Source organism: Cornus florida, unplaced genomic scaffold (genome assembly GCF_030987335.1).
Source record: "Cornus florida cultivar Cherokee Brave unplaced genomic scaffold, ASM3098733v1 CherokeeBrave_3.0.0_Hap2_Chr05, whole genome shotgun sequence".
NCBI lineage: Eukaryota > Viridiplantae > Streptophyta > Magnoliopsida > Cornales > Cornaceae > Cornus > Cornus florida.
The window spans coordinates 19,799,899-19,817,403 of record NW_026775575.1 but is presented as its reverse complement, the minus strand read 5'-3'; the positions used below and the strand labels follow the sequence as shown (position 1 = coordinate 19,817,403).

At 38.5% G+C, this 17,505-nt stretch overlaps 1 pseudogene; it reads left to right on the top strand.

Annotated features, from left to right (window-relative positions):
• Positions 1-9,067: 9,067 nt before the first annotated feature.
• On the top strand, positions 9,068-9,166 carry LOC132310820 (small nucleolar RNA R71; annotated as a pseudogene).
• The last annotated feature ends 8,339 nt before the right edge of the window (positions 9,167-17,505 follow it).

Genomic DNA, 17,505 nt, shown 5'->3' with positions numbered 1-17,505 from the left:
ACCAGACTAAGGAGGAAGAAGGAGAGGCTGTGCATAGGCTAGGACAGTACAGCAGAGAGCTTCGACGACAACTAGAGTCGCCAGAAAATCTAAGAAGAAGAAGATTAAGTTTCAATCTGAAAGTTGAGGCAAGTTCTTCTCTTACTCCTTCCCTTAGACTTGTGTTTTATACATGCTTAGGATAATTCCAGGGTTTAAACAGACAATAAATTGATCTTATATGCATGCTTAAACAGATTTAAATTAACGTTATATGTATGTTTTATATTTTTCTTGATCTTGATAATTCTTGCCTGAAATCTTGTTGTAAGTTATGTTTATGATGCATATCAACTTTATAAATATTACTGGGATGTTATGGAACAAGGTTTAGACCCTTGGGATCATTGGTAATGGAGTACAGAGGGATTAGAACTCGCCGGAGATAAAAAAGATGAAGAATAGCCGGAGTGGAGGCGGCTCCATTCAGAATGGAGGCGGCTCCATTTGAATAGGGGCGGCTCCATTGGAATAGAGCCGGCTACATCTTCAATGGAGGCAGCTCCATTGGAATGGAGTCGGCTCCATCTCTAATGGAGGCGGCTCCCTTGCTGCTAGTTGGAGTTTTGATGAATTTTGGATTTTGTTTTGGTATTATAAAGTTCTGGGATTGATTTGGATATTCATAGGACTTTCTAAATGCTTAATATTTACATGGTAATATCCCAGAATGCATAATGAACACTAGTATACTAAGAACTTGAATAATATGAAATTTCAAAATAAATTTACATGTTGTTGTTGGATATGGATAATTTAAATTGCTTATTTTTGTTCTAGCAATTTTCTATGTATGATTATATAATTTTAATCATGTATCAGCGGTATAATATAATCATGTTACTTACAGATTTTTATTATGCTTATTCTGGATTAATTGATGTTTTGTTCTAATTATTTCATCAATTATTGGACTGTTTGGATGTGATGCACCAGTATGGGATGGTGGCATCTTAGGGATGGATTAACTAATAAAAGTTAAGTCATACATACTTGGATATATAAGGGAATGGATTAACCATAGAGTTAAGTCCTCCTTATTTATGTCAGGCCACTGTATCAGATGGATGACATTTTTATCTTATGCTTTTACGAACTTTATATATATATATATGATTATGTTGCCATAATATGGGCTTGAGCTTGAGTCTTAGGATCATAGTTAGGGTGCGTATATTGCCTAGGATGGATAACTGGATATAGTAGACATTTGGGTGCCTTGGTAAGTCTAGGTACACATACCCACTTTATATGTGATTTGCATGTTGCCTTCTATTCAGGTTGAGATAGACCTATAGTCCAATGAGTGTCCTTAGTGTGTGTGTATATATATATATGGACTATATAGCTATTGTTGGATTAACTAGGATGTATATGTATATCGGGTCTCTGTTTAGATTGTAGTAGAGTAGAACTTATTCATGGGCCTGACCCACTATCATTTTTCAGGTGTTCGACAATTCCAGTCTTAGAGGTTGTTCGTGCCAAGCAGAGATAGTCATTCACTCTTCCGTTTTGACGTAGGACTTTATCTTATATTTCTTTTCATTTTCAGTTATTTTCTAGTTGGTTATTATTAAGGGTCCACTGGATGGATTCCCGAGTTGTAATGATATCAGAGGATTTGGATATGTTTTATTGGACGATTATTTCTATTTTGACTTAAGGATTTATTTATTAATTCAAGGATTATCATTTAGTTTCTTTTCAACTTTAATTATTATTTTTTTTTTAATTCTTCTTATATTCCATGCTTGATTATATACTTAATTGTTTGTTATCTCTTGGATCTATGCTCGGACTTGATCACCCGTGGTTTTAGAATCGAGGTGTATCACACACAAGTATCCAAAGTTAGTGGTATAACCCCCCCCCCCCCCCCCCCAAACTTGGGATTAACTGTGGTCCTGAAAAGATGGCACTGGAATAAAACCTCATCAAATAACAAATGGGATAATAATGGTGGACAGTGGGCATGCAAGTGCAAGTAGGAAAGTAAATGAAATAGAGAGAGAAAGTAAGGATGGTCCTGAAAAAGTATAGGCAGCACTCTCTCACTGAAGTCACTGGGATGCACTTAATAATGGAGTCAATCATCATCAGATATATCAATAAAAGATCAAAACGTACATCCATAATATCTAAAAATAAAAACAGTATAATGTACATCACAATAATCGGGCCAACAGACTGGCCGCAAAAATGGAATAACAATATCAAAGTATCAGTCTAAGAAAACAGGTATAAATATGATAAAGAGAGAGGGGTCAGGCAGATGAAGACGGTCTGGCAGGGCGTGAACCCCGAATATATCTAGAAATGTCTAGTAGCGCTGTCATGACATCCGTGCGAAGAGTGGTCACATCTGCTCTGAGGGGGACGACTGCATCTTCCAGTGTCTAGATACGCTCCCCTAAGCTATGTGGCTGAGCCTGAGTGTCAGGAATGACTGGGTCATCCCGACGTGGCAATCTAGAGTCATCAGGAGAATGATACTCATCCTAGCTCTGTGAATGATGGCTCTGCTCTAGAAAGTGATGCGGTGACCCCATTGGAGGCTCCTACTCCAGGTCAATATCCATGTAAACTCTCTCTGTCGCCGATGCCTCTACTGCTACTGCCTCCTCCTCAGCCTCAAGATCCTCCGCCGCCTGGGCTGCCTCTACCTCCAGATTCTTAATAAGAGTGTTATAGCTCTTATTCCAGTCCTTCTTCCCATAATGGCAGGCCCCAGTCTTAATGTCCTCCCCCAGGTCAAAAGGATAATGATGGTCCCAGAGGAGCTATGTAATCACATGGGCATAAGGAATGAACTTGAGCCGCTTTGAGTTACTCTTGTTGATAAAATCAATATATAGTGGTGTGTCTTGAACCAAAGCACACAAAAGTGTGTAGTGTGGCCAAGTTTAAATTTAGATATTGCCACTACCATTTCTAACTATAAATATAGATAGGGTGAGTAGGGATCGTCGCAAGGGAAATTTAGTGTATTATGCTTGGAAATCAAGGTTGGATTAGTAGGTCGAGTGATTAAAGATGTTTTAATTGGTTAATTAAACTACAATGTCAATTAAATGAATGCAAGGTAAAGCAATTGAAATAGAGTAAAATGTAGAGAATATGAGAGAGGGATCTTGGGACTTAGAGGTCACCACTAAACATCACCTTCCTAAACGTTCAATGTGTAATGAATGAGGGCGATTATATGTTACAATATTAGTATGTGTCATTGATTGAATCAACAAGCATGGATGACTAATTAAGTATACATTGTCTAGACAAACTAGTGAATAGCACAACATATCAAATTAAGCAATTATTCCTTCCTTTAAGTCCACACTCAATACACATTATCAAATTAGAGAAATATACTACTTGCATTCATAAGCATGGAACATCAAATAATAAGCATGGATTCTCCTACAAAACTAGGGACATAAAAATTAAACTAATTAAACTAAAGAAGAGGCATAATCTATCAAGAAATGAGTATGAACCATCAAACAAACCATAAGAGTATTCCATTTAACCACCATGCCTTAACAATCACTAGATTCATAGCATCAACACACATAAGCATGCATCAAAATCACCAAATCTAGAGATAAACATATGAACATCTATTCTAGCATAGATAGACATATGAATAGAATGAAATGATGAATTATAAGTATTAAACCACACAAATCATTGTAGAAACAAGATTCATATATAAATCAAATGTCAAGATAAGAATTACAACACAAATCCCCTCAAAATACAAAACATCAAAGTCTAGGAGGCATACTTAGGGCTATCTCTAGCCCCAAGAGAATGGTTTAGCCACTCATTGATGCAGTCATCCAACCCTCAAGGGCCATCTTCATGGTAGGAATGATCTTCTCCTTGATGGAAACCCTAGATAAGTGGAAGAACTCCCAAATGGTGTATGTCTCTCTAATCTCTAGACTCCTCCAACCTCTCTTGTGTATTTGGTTCTTTTCTCTAAGATTGTATATGTATAAAATGGCTCAAAATCCTTATATAGGTAGCTCAAGTGTCACACCCAATGGTCAGACCTCGTGCACTAGGACCTCCAAATGATTGCACCACCAGCACACCTTTTAATTGGCTGGAACTTTGTTTTTCTCGCATTTGAGGAGGTTCGATCGATCACAAGGGTGGTCAGATCGATCGAACCATGGCGGCGCCTTTTTGGAATAAAGACAAATCTGAGATATTTTGGAAAAAGGACAAAAGTGGTAAGTAGGGATAAGATCAAAGAAGTCCGATCGATCGAAGTAATGTTGGATCGATCGAAGTTGGGAATTTCCTGAGGATAAGGACAAGAAGCTTGATCCATCTTAGCATGGTTGGAATGATCACTGTGAGATTAATCTGAGCTTGGTCTGATCGATCGAAGATTCCTGTTTTCCACCACTTTGCTTCCACTTTGCTCATTTCTTCCACTAAGCTTGAAATTGCATCTTTTATGCTCTAATTCAGCTAAATTAACTTATTTTGGGGATAAGGACCTGAAAAGGGAAATAACATAAAATTAGACTAAACGGGAAAATAAGATAGGATAAGGTCCTAGAATACCCAAGCTTAAAGGGTTTAAATGCGCACTTTTCAGCGCTCTGCCATAAATACATTTCGGAATAACACCGAATCAAAGAACCATAGGTCGTCGGGCAAGTCAGTCCTGGTGGCAAATGTCTCACCAGTGCTGACAGGGCCATTAAGAGCTGTGTCCATGTCTGCAGTAGATGGCATCTGGAGAATAGGACAATCAATGCCGGGAGGGTAAACATGTGGTGACCGTCAATGGTGGTCCGCAACTCTGCCAGGTTACTCGGGGCTGGCCAGAGGTTCTGGTAGAACAACCAGACAAGTCGCGGGTAAACCAGATTGGCCACGAGGGCCAAGATAGGAGATATATTGCGCCGATAAATCTCATCGTAGGATGCCTTGGTCAGAATCGACCGGGAGAAAAAAGTCTCGTCAAAAACGGACTCATACGCCACTGAAAGGTGCGAATATCTGCGCTCAACTCTGTCGTGGACTATACCGGGCGGTGCCGGTGGTGCAATAGGTGATGGGGGTAGTGCTTGCTCGGCCTCTTCCGCCAATGAAGAAGATGAGGATGTGGATGCAGAAGAGAAGGAGCGCTTAGACTAAGTAGGAGATGGCTCCTTAGGCTCCTCTACCCGTTACTGCACCCTGCGCTCATATGTCCGGCAGACAGTGGTCTTAACTCGAGCCATCGTCTGCAAAACAGAAAAACACTTGCAATTGTAGTCAGTATAGGAAACAGTATATGAGATACAGAATTGAAAGCACAGAGGTAGAAACATGCTTGTCAAGCCAAGATAGATAACTCAGAATAAATTACATGAATCTATGCAAGTGATAATGCAGCCAAGTATATAAACAATGACTATTCGAATAAAGTGAAGCATGCTAGATATGATAGAGCAGAATGTAATCAATGTGGAAAACACATGCATTGAGCATAAATAAGATAGCATGGAACACAAAAGAGGGTATATGAGCTGTATATGCAAAGCAGTGAGTTCGATCAATCATGAAAAAGATGGGATCGATCTAAGTTGGATCGATCTTGACATGATTAAGATCGATCGTGCTTAGATCAATCAGAGCACTAGTGTGATCGATCAAACCTATGGAAAAATATGAACAGTCACGGATCTGTGACATGGACAACACGGGGGCATTCGAAAATGCTCGTAGGCCCTTATACACCTCAACAAAGCAAGAATAGTCACTTAAATCGGCACGTGACCCCTGAAATAAAAATCGGAAACAAAATATATACCAAAAATATATCCATATATATACATATATATACACATGCTTTGAAGCTTCAAAAATGGCAACAAATCAACATGGAAGTTCTAGATCTAAACATGGAAACATGGAAAACACTAGATTGAAGCTCAAAAATGAAAACAAAATTCAAAACTTACCAAAAACAAAGGAGATAAGTGGTCCGAGAGAGAGAGAAGATCGGGATCGAGAAATGAAGTTTGGAAGCTTCTGAGATGTCGTCGGAAGTTCGCCAGAGGCAGGGAAGACGAATGAACAACGGTGGGAGAGAAAGATGGTCTGAGATCGATGTTGAAATCGATCTAAGTGACCCTTGGGTCGTATTTTTAAAAGCTGTCTCTGACCTGTTCAATCGATCACTTGGGTGACCAGATCGATCGAACCCAGATCGATCATGAATGTACTTAGATCGATCGAACTCACAAAACGATAAATATTTTTGAAGATTTTTTTGAAAATTAAAAATATTTTTTGGATTTTAAAAAATATTTAATATGTTTTTGGATTTTTTTTTATAGACTGCGAAATATTTTTGAAAAAATTGAAATATGAAATTCAAAAATAAAAAAGAAGTCAAAGTCAAATGGAAGCACAAAGATCGATCGAACATAGATCGACCGAACAGGTGAAAATCTGCAGACACGTTCGAACGATACATAGAGAGGTGATTTTTTTTAGAGTTTCAAAATTTTTTCTAAGTATGGAAAACAAATTGATCTAGAGGAATGTTTGATCGATCAAGGAAGACTCAGATCAATCAAGAAGAAAATTCGCACGATACACAAAGTGATGAAATATGCAAAGATTTTCGCACGATGGCCAAGAAGATGGGAATATGCAGGGATGGTTGTTTGATCAATCGAACTTCTTCTCAGATCGATCGAACAGACACAAAATGTCTATTTCGAAAATAAAAACCTATACATTCCCTATCAAAGTCTCAAACAATATGTACGATCCCAGAATATATCTAGACGACGCAAGAAATGAAAGGTAAAATAGAAATGAGGGAGGAATATGGTTAAAAACCCTACAAATCACTAGTGTTTAACGTCTCTAGCAAGACGTTGGGCTCTTTTAGCTCGGATCAAAAATCTTATTGTGCATCCCCTCCTTAGCGGGGTGAAAAGCACTTTGAACCCTACCCAACAAATTGTTTCCTAAAGAGCTTGTTGGATTTGATTCAAAGGAGATTGATAATCCTTTGTTAATGCCACTCTTGGGCTTCCATGCCATTTCAACACTTGGTTTGAAAACATTTTTCTTCGAAGTCTTTTTGGAAAGTAAACCATGGGAATGTTCAATATCAATCAAAGACTCAAATTTTTCACATTCATTTTTAATGCATTTTTCAACAACACAAATTTTTTCATGTTTGTCCAAAGAAATGGGGGTTGGATTAAATATGTTCAACTTCACCTTCATATGCCCAAATGAAATTTTCATTATCCCCATCCTACAGTTTATGTTGGCATTAAAGGTTACCAAGAAAGGACGGCCAAGGATAACCAGAATTTGGCTCTTAGGATTTGCGACCAGGTCCGTGTCTATGACTACGAAATCAATCGGAAAGAAGAATTTATCAATTTTGATCAACACATCCTCAATTATACCCTGGGGCTTTTTAAGGAATCGGTCGGCTAGTTGCAAAACCACCGACGTGGGTTTTCAATCTCCTAAGCCCAATTGAATATATACCACGTATGGAAGAAGGTTCACACTTGCTCCTAATTCAAGAAGAGCCCGATTAATAACATGGTCACCAATGATGCAAGAAGTAGTAGGTGAGCCGGGGTCTTTGAATTTTGGGAGAGTGTTGTATTGCAATATTGAGCTCACTTGCTCAGTCAAGACAACTTTCTTTGGTGCTTGGCTCTTATTTTTCCTCTTTTGGGTACAAAGATCTTTCAAGAACTTGGCGTAACCCGGAATTTATTTGCTTACATCCAAGAGGGGAAGATTAATCTTTACTTGCCTAAACACTTCAATTATTTCTTTCACTTTGCCTTATTGTTTTTCAAGAGATTTGGATCCTTTTAAGGCATCCGAAAATAGAGCTTTTGGCTCATAAACCTTTTCAAAATCCTTTTTGGAATTACTTTCAACATAAGAATTTTTCAAATCATCTTTCAAAACTTTTTCAACAAAGGGTTCATGCACATGCAATGAAGGAGGAATAGAATGAGAGACGGGACGAGTGTCAACTTTTGGTTGCACCGGTTTACTCTCTTCATTTTGAACACCAACTTCATTGTCAACAATTTTTTCACTTCTCAAGGTCGTCGCCGCATTAACATGCTCAATCGTGTGACCTTCCGATGAAGAATTGGTCTCCACAACAAATTGTTGCTTGGGAGGTGGATTCAAAGGCATCTTCCCCTTTTCCCTAGCATTTAGAGTACTAGCTATTTGCCCAACTTGGGTTTCTAGCTTCGCAATGGATTGAGAATGAGAATGAAGTAATTGGGTGTTTGCCTCCAACGTACCCAAAACAGTCAACACTTTTTTCCTCAAAAGCGGGACTCCTAGAATTTCCTTAAGAATAAGATGGTTTATTAGGAAAATGAGAGTTAGAAAATTAGTTCCAATGTGATGATTGAAAAAATGATCTATAACCTTGGGAACCTTGGCTTTGCATTGGGGGCAAAACATACTTGCCTTGAAAACCACCTTGGGGAAGGTTTGAGCCTTCCCCTTGGCTTTTCCAAGAGAAGTTTGGATGCTTCCTCCACCCGGGATTGTAATGTGTGCCATAGGGATTATTCCCTTGGTTGACAAATGTGGTGCTCATGGTTCTCATTTTGCGCATGTCCATGGGGACAATTGGAAGTAGAATGTAAGACACTAGAATAAGTCATGCAAGTTTCATTGGAATTATGATGATGATGATTAGGGGAGGAAGACACTTGATTCACTGAATATTGGTTGATCAAACCTTTGAGATAAAGACTTGACTTCGATGGCTATGTCATTGGAATTGTCAACTAGATATAAGCCGACATTCTTCCTTCCACCTAGATTTTTACCATTTTTGGAAGACAAGGATCGATGCATTGAATTCTCACTCATGCTCTCATAAAGACGCCATACATCATCTTCATGCCTATCAAGATATGAACCACCTATGGAAGCATCTACCATTCCTTTAAAATTATCCAACAAACTTTCAAAGAAAAATTGCACTAATTGCCATTTAGGAATGTCATGATGTGGACACTTTCTAAGCAAGTCATTGAAGCACTCCCATGCCTCATGAAACAATTCCCTATCCCCTTGAGAAAATTCTCGAATTGAGGTTTTCATTGCATTGGTCTTTGAAACCGGATAGTACTTTTTCAAGAACTCTTGTTGCATTTCTGCCCAAGAATTTATCGAAAAAAGGTTTAAGATTATTGAACCAATATTTTGCCTTATCTTTAAGGGTGAAAGGAAAAAGTTTTAGTCTCAAAACCTCTTCCGACATGTTCGTGTATTTCACGGTGGAACACACTTCAAGAAACTCATCCAAATGCTTGTAAGGTTCTTCACTTGGAAGTCCATGATAGTTGGGAAGCATTTGAATAGTTTGCGATTTAATTTCATAGTGATGTGCTCTAAATGGGGGCAATTGAATGCATCTAGGTAGATTATATTCATTTGGCACATAATGATCACGTAAAGCAAAAGGAGGATTCATAACCGGTGGTGCTACATAAGCACCTTGATTAACTTGAGCAACGGGAAGTTGTGGAGCAAAAATTGGTCGAGGCATTCCCAATGGAACTTGGCCTTCTTGTTGTGGTGGAATGAAAGGTCTTGGCATGCCTAATGGTACTTGAATATTGTCATAATGCACATTAGGGTGGAGGATACTTTGTTGGTCGATGTGACCAAGGTCCTCTACATAGTCTTCATTGATGTCTTTCATTGATGAAATAGAGTGATGAGAGCTACCCCTTCCCCAGGATTACGAATAACCGATTCGAGATGAAAATAAAGTGGGATAAGAGTAGGGTTTAACGATCTACGACCGTGCATACACAAATACAACAACTAGAAACAAGCAATTAGCAAACACTTCGCCTCCACAACAAATCAATCAACAAACCTCCACATATCTCTATCCCATACTCCCATGCTTTGAACAATATGCAAGAAAAATTAAATTGCCTCCACGCGGGCACACGATCTATCTAAAAAAATAAAGACTTGCCTCCACGCGGGCTCACGATTTACCTAGTGTGATACCCCTCGAATCCAAGACATGGGTTGATCAGGCCCAAGCCCAAACCCGAGGGAAAATAAAACAATTAATATTTAAATGAACATAGATTTCGAAATGAATTAAGAATTACATAATTAAAAGCTGAAAAGAAATTCTAAATTTAAAAATCCTTAAATAAATAAAATTAAAATTCAGAAATCCAAACCTCCATAAAAACCTCCAATAATTAACAACTCGGGAATCCATCTCTAGTGGACCCTTAATAAAAATCCAAACTGAAATGTAAATAACTGAAAGAACATCTAAAGTTAAGCCATGGCGGGAAATCCTACATAATCGGAAGAATGCGTAATCATCCTTGCTCAGCTCGATCAAACTCTAAGACTGGAATCGCCTGATACCTGAAAAATAAGAGTGGGTCAGGCCCACGCGTAAGTTCTGTACTACTACAATCCAAGTAGAGACCCGATACGCATGTACGTCCTAAACAATTCAACAATAACTATATAGTCCGTAGATATATATATAATCACACTACATGACTCTCACTGAACTACAGGCCCGCCTTAACCTGACTAGTAGGCATCACGCAAAACGCACCTGAAGTGGGCATGAGTACCTAGACCTAGCAGGGTACACATCAAACCAGCATAGCCAGTTATGCATCCCAATGCATATACGCTCCCTAACCATCGACTCTGAGACTCAGGCTCATATCGTGGTACTATAATAATATATTTAAAATCCATCCAAAACCAAGTGTGTCATTCAGCTATTTAGTGACCTGACACAAATATAGGTAGGACTTAACTTATGTAGTTAATCAATCCCCTATTCCACAATAGGAAAGTATTAGCATTTTGATCCAAATACATACCTAATATGCCACTGTCTCATACCGGTGCATACAATCCATATATCCAGTAGTTGATAATACAGATAAAATAGATATTAACTAGTCCATAATAAGAATATGTAACTTAACACACTTATCTTAAGCCACTGATACAGGATTTCAACAATTGAAAACGCAGATAAGAGGTATAACCATCCATCAATCCATGATAAACATAATAAAAATATATTCATTAACATGCTTATTTACTGCCCATGATGCATGATTAAACTGTGTAACCATTTATGAAAATTTGCTAAAATATGAACCAGCAATTTAAAACATCCAAATCCAAACAGTATGCGACTTTAATTAAGAATTATATACTGTTTAATCTATTAATACCATGTGGTTTATTAATACACATTCTGAGAGATTAATACATAACCTAGAAATCATTTTAATCCTTTTTAGACGTTCTTAATTCACTCTGGAACTCCAAAATCCAAGCATTGTGGCCAAATTCGTCAAAATCCATCACACAGGGAAAGAGCCTTCTCTTTCAAATCAAAAAGCCTTCTTTTTTATCAAAGAGCCTTCTCTTTCAAATCAAAAAGCCTACTACGCGTCTTCTGCTTCATCTCCAGCAACTTCCGATGATTTCGTTCATCTATGTTAAGGTCTCTAATGGTCTTAACTAAGTCCTAGAGTTATTCAGAAAAATAATTAAACTCCTTTATGCATTAATCAACATCAAATAATATGAGTATTCATACAGAAAGCTTCAAATCAAGAACATACAAATTCGTTTAAACATATACGGTTTTAATGTAATTCTAACATGCATAAACAATAAATTTTACGTTTATTTACTCCTGGAATTGCTTTAGGCATGTAAAGAACATAGGTCAAAGGGAGAGAGATAGATATAAAACTTGCCTGTGAGATTTCGGTTCAAAATCTCAGCATCGTCTTCCTAAGTGTTTCCGACGAATTCCAATTACAGTAAACCTTCCTCTGTTCTCTCTCTGCCTCCACTGTCGTAAATAGGGTTCTCAAACCCTAGGCAGAACCTAATACATATATTTATAGGGCTACACCTAACCCTAAGTCGAATTATATTAAGAGACGAAGAACTAAGTCGGCAAACCATAAATTTCATAAAAAGCAAACCCTAATCTATACGACATATAATTTATAAACAAAATAAGTCCACCTAAGCATATATAATATTAAAACAAATAAATTAAAGCAACAATTAAATAAAACAACTAACCACTTAATTAAAACTAAATAAACAATTAACAATTAAATAAAATAAATAAACAATTAACAATAAAATAAAATAAATAATTTAAGTTTAAAACAAATAAGCACATAAACAAATAATCAACTAAAATGAACTAAAACAATAATTAAAAATGCCGAGACTATCCTTTTAAAATTAGGAGTATTACATCCTTCCCCCCTAACAAAAGGAATTCCGATCTCGGAATTCGCTCTTACCTTCTTCCAATATTTCAGGAAACTACGAGCGAATGACATCCTCCCGTTCCCAAGTAGATTCAACCTTATTGTGATGACTCCACTGAACACGCACCAAAGGGATAACCTTATTACGAAGAATTTGATCCCGACGGTCGACAATACGACACGGTGGCTCCAAATATGTTGCATCCGGCTGCAACTCAATCTCCCCAACATCGATATGCTGATACCGATCTTCATCGCGCAGAAATTTCGGCAACATGGAAACATGGAACACATTGTGGACGCCATCCAAATTATCCGGAAGGGCTAACTGATAAGCTACAACACTAACTCGATCCATAATCATGAATGGACTGACAAACCACGGTGACAACTTCCCTTTCTTCCCAAAGCGCATTACTCCTTTCATAGAGACACTTTAAGGAGAACATGATCCCCAATCTGAAACTCCAAAGCACAAGTGCGACGATCGGCATAACTCTTCTACGGACTCTAAGCAGTGCGCATGCGATCCCTAATTAGAGCAATCTTCTCAGAAGTATCCTTAATGAACTCAAGACCCAAGAATCTATTCTCTCCAACCTCCATCCAACAAACAGGAGATCGACATGGTCGGCCATATATATAATGCCTCAAAAGGTGCCATACCAATAGTCTTCTAGAAACTATTATTATAGGCAAACTCTACCAGTGGTAAATAATCCTCCCAATGGCCATTGAAGTCAAGGACACACGAACGAAGCATATCTTCCATTATCTAATTAACCTTCTTAGTCTGTCCATCAGTCTGAGGATGATAAACAGTGCTAAGATGTAATTTTGTACCCAAAGCCTGCTGAAAACTCTTCCAAAATCCGTATACAAAGCTCGAATCCCTGTCTGATATAATAGACAACGGAATGCCATGTAACTTTACAATCTCTGAAATGTAAAGGCTCGCCAACTGCTTCAAAGTGAAATCAGTGCGAATAGGCAAGAAATGAGCTGATTTGGTCAACCTATCCATGATGACCCAAATGGAATTATGATCCTTGAATGACTTAGGCAATCCTTCCTCAAAATCAATAGAAATGCTCTCCCATTTCCACTCCGGTATCTGTAATGGCTGTAGAGCTCCTGGTGGCCGTTGATGATCAATCTTGACCATTTGACAAGTACTACGTCGAGAGACAAAAATAGCAATGTCATTTTTCATACCTGCCCACCAAAACTGCCGCTTCATATCCTGATACATCTTGTCTCCCCATGGATGAACAAAAAACTCAGAGTAGTGAGTCTCAGTCATCACATCGGTCCTCAAATCGTCAGCAGAAGGTACTACTAAACGTCCCTTGTACCTCAAACCTCCATCAGTCCCAACATATTAAAATGGGACCTCCTCATAAGTTATCTCTGCCATTTTGTCAATACACTGCTGATTTGTGAGTTGCGCTTTCAAAACTTTATGAATGATAGAAGGTGTAACTACCATGCAAGCCATAAAAGCATCCGAAAACTCATCCACCATCCTCAAAGCATTCCACTCAGCAGTGAATAGAGCAGAAAAACTAGTAACAGGTCTGCAACTAAGTGCATCTGTCACCACATTCGCTTTCCCTCGATGGTACTGTATAGAGAAATGATAGTCTTTCACAAACTCCAACCATCAGCGCTGTCTCATATTCAGCTCCCACTGAGTGAACAAATACTGCAGACTCTTGTAATCACTAAATAATCTAAAGGATTCTCCCAACAGATAATGCCTCCAAATGCGTAAGGCAAAGACCATAGCTGCCAACTCAAAATCATATGTTGGATAATTAAGCTCATGTGGCTTAAGCTTCCGAGATTCATATGAAATCGATCGCTCCTCTTGCATCAAAACACACCCAAGACCTTGCAAAGAAGCATCTGTATAGAAAAGATATTCTATCCCGCTCTGTGAAGTAGACAGAACCAGTGCAGAAGTCAACTTGCGCTTTAGCTCATCAAAAGCTTCCTGACAGTGTTCATCCCACACGAACCGTACACCCGTCTTAGTCAAAAAAGTGAGTGGTCCCGCTATCTTGGAGAACCCCTGGATAAACCTCCGATAATATCCTGCCAATCCGAGGAAACTCTGAATCTCGGTAGGTGAGGTAAGCTGTCCCCACTCAACCACTGCTAAAACCTGGATTGACCGCTATTCCCCTTTCTGACACCACGTAACCCAGAAACTTCACCTCCCGCTACCAAAATTTACACTTCTTGAACTTGGCATATAACTGGTGCTCACGAAGCGTCTGCAAGACTATGCATAGATGTCTAGTATGATTGTCCTCTAACTTTAAATAAATCAAAATGTCATCAATGAAGACAATGGCAAATTAATCTAAATAAACCCTGAAGACTCTGTTCATTAAGTCCATGAAAACTGCTGGTGCGTTAGTCAGTCCGAAAGGCATGACATGAAACTCATGAGACCCATATCTAGTGAGAAACGATGTCCTCGGAACATCTTGCTCCTTAACCCGAAGTTGATGATATCCAGAACGCAGATCAATCTTAGAGAAGTATGTAGCTCCCTTCAACTGATCAAAAAGATCATCAATCATGGGCAAAGGGTATTTGTTACGAATAGTAACCTTGTTCAACTCCCTGTAATCTATACACAGGCGAAGCGAACCATCTTTTTTCTTCACAAACAAAACCGGTGCTCCCCAGGGTGAAGTACTCCTACGAATGAACCCTGACTGAGTAATAACTGAATCTGATCCCTCAGCTCTCACATCTCCACTAGTGCCATCCTATATGGTGCTCTAGCAATAGGCGTAATGCCTGGAGCTAAGTCAATCATAAAGTCTATCTCGTGACTAGGTGGCAACCCTGGAATCTCCTAAAATACATCCGGAAAGTCCTGTACAATTGGTATGCTATCCAATGACACAGTAATCTCTTCCTCTATTTCCTCTTCCATATGGAACAAATAAGTGCTAGTGACCCCGTTAGAATGTCACATAGCAACGACATACATATCCTAACCAGGTATGGTAAAACAACAGACCTATCATAACAATTAACTTGGGCATGATAGTACGATAACCAATCCATCCCAAGTATCACATCATAAGTGTGCATGTCCAGGATCAAAAGATTGGCTAGAAATCTGAGTCTACCAATATCTAGTGTCACAGGCCCATCACTCTCATGTAAAATGGCTGTATTGCCTAAAGGTGTAGAAATTTCTTGAAGTCTACTACATACCCATGTCGTCATCCCAAATAAAGTAACAAAAGATCTAGCTACAAATGAATGTGTAGCACCAGTATCAAATAAAACACGACCTTTTGAACCATGAATAAGAAACATACCCTCAACAGCCTGAGGTGCCTGAACATCCTGTGGCATAGGGTTGTACACCCTGCCATAATGCAACTGCTACGGTACCTATCCCTGAGTCTGTGGCGGTGCTGGTAAAGCTAGATACGCCTGTCCCTGAATCCATGGAACTTGTGGAGTGGGTAAAGGTACTGGCACCCTCTGCCCCTATTGCACATACTGTCCTTGTCCCTGTCCTGCTTTAGGACACTACCGGGAAGTATAAACATACTCTCCACAAGTGTAACAACTACATTTAAGGTGATAAACTGTCTCCTCTACAATCCATCTTACAGGGTTGATTCCTACAAGTTTCTTTTATAAACTCATTGGTAACCGTTCCATCTCAAGACAACGAACTTATTAGCAAAGCTTTGTTTGCTTGCTCAAATTACAAATCACTACACTGTGATAATCATTTATTATTGCGACAATCACATTCCAAAATATTTTAATAAGATGATTTATGATAATATCATAAAAATGCTCTCTGTAACACAATTGAGATACCAAAACCACAAGTTCACTTTATTAAGAATTTTTTTTAAAACCATAAACTTCCATAAGAGTAGTCATAAAAATATTCTTTAAAACTACTAGTGTACGTGATTAAATCCGTACTACACTTTTACTAATACCTCCACTACTACTAGTAATTAAAATTACTCTTCAAAGAGCATTCATCCTTAAACTCCGGTACCCTCCATCTTGGATGCTCCGGTATCTCCTCCATCCTGATCTTCTTCGGGATCCTCCTCTCCACTTGGCTCAGCTTCGAGCACCACCGAAGTTGTGTTGGGTCCACAGTATGGTGGCCAATCTCGTACACTAGAAACCTTCCTTGACTTATACTCCGAAGCAACACCTATTGGAACTAATTCCTTGGTCTCCAATTCTGCCTTCTTGGTCAGTCTTCGCAGGGGAATCGTCGGAGTAACCTTCTTCTTCCTTGGGTCTTTCTTTGCTTTCATCGTGGACCACATCCTTTTCCTAGTGCCAAACATTCTGAAATTACAGAATAAGATTGACATCAGTACGTTCTAAGCGAACCGTAAAGGAATACAATGAATCCAAAACTTAAGCTCTAATCAAGAGAAAATGCTACGCGAAAGTCTTAATATGAAATACCCTAGAGACACTTGAACCTGGAGTGCTCTGATACCAACTATGAAACCTCTCGAATCCGAGATATAGGTTGATCAAGCCCAAGCCCAAATCCGAGGGAATATCAAATAATTAATATTTAAATGAACACAGATTTCAAAATGAATTAAGAATTAAATAATTAAAAGCTGAAAAGAAATTCTAAATTTAAAAATCCTTAAATAAATAAAATTAAAATCCAGAAATCCAAAGCTCCATAAAAACCTCCAATAATTAACAACTCGGGCATCCATCTCTAGTGGACCCCTAATAAAAATCCAAACTGAAATGTAAATAACTGAAAGAACATCTAAAGTTAAACCATGGCGGAAAATCCTACATAATCGAAAGAATGAGTAATCGTCCCTGCTTAGCTCGATCAAACTCTAAGATTGGAATCGCCTGATACTTGAAAAATAAGAGTGGGTCAGGCCCACGCGTAAGTTCTATACTACTACAATCCAAGCAGAGACTCGATACGCATGTACATCCTAAACAATTCAACAATAACTATAAAGTCCGTAGATATATTTATAATCACACTACAGGACTCTCACTAAACTACAAGTCCGTCTCAACCTGACTAGTAGGCATCATGCAAAACGCACCTGAAGTGGGCATGAGTACT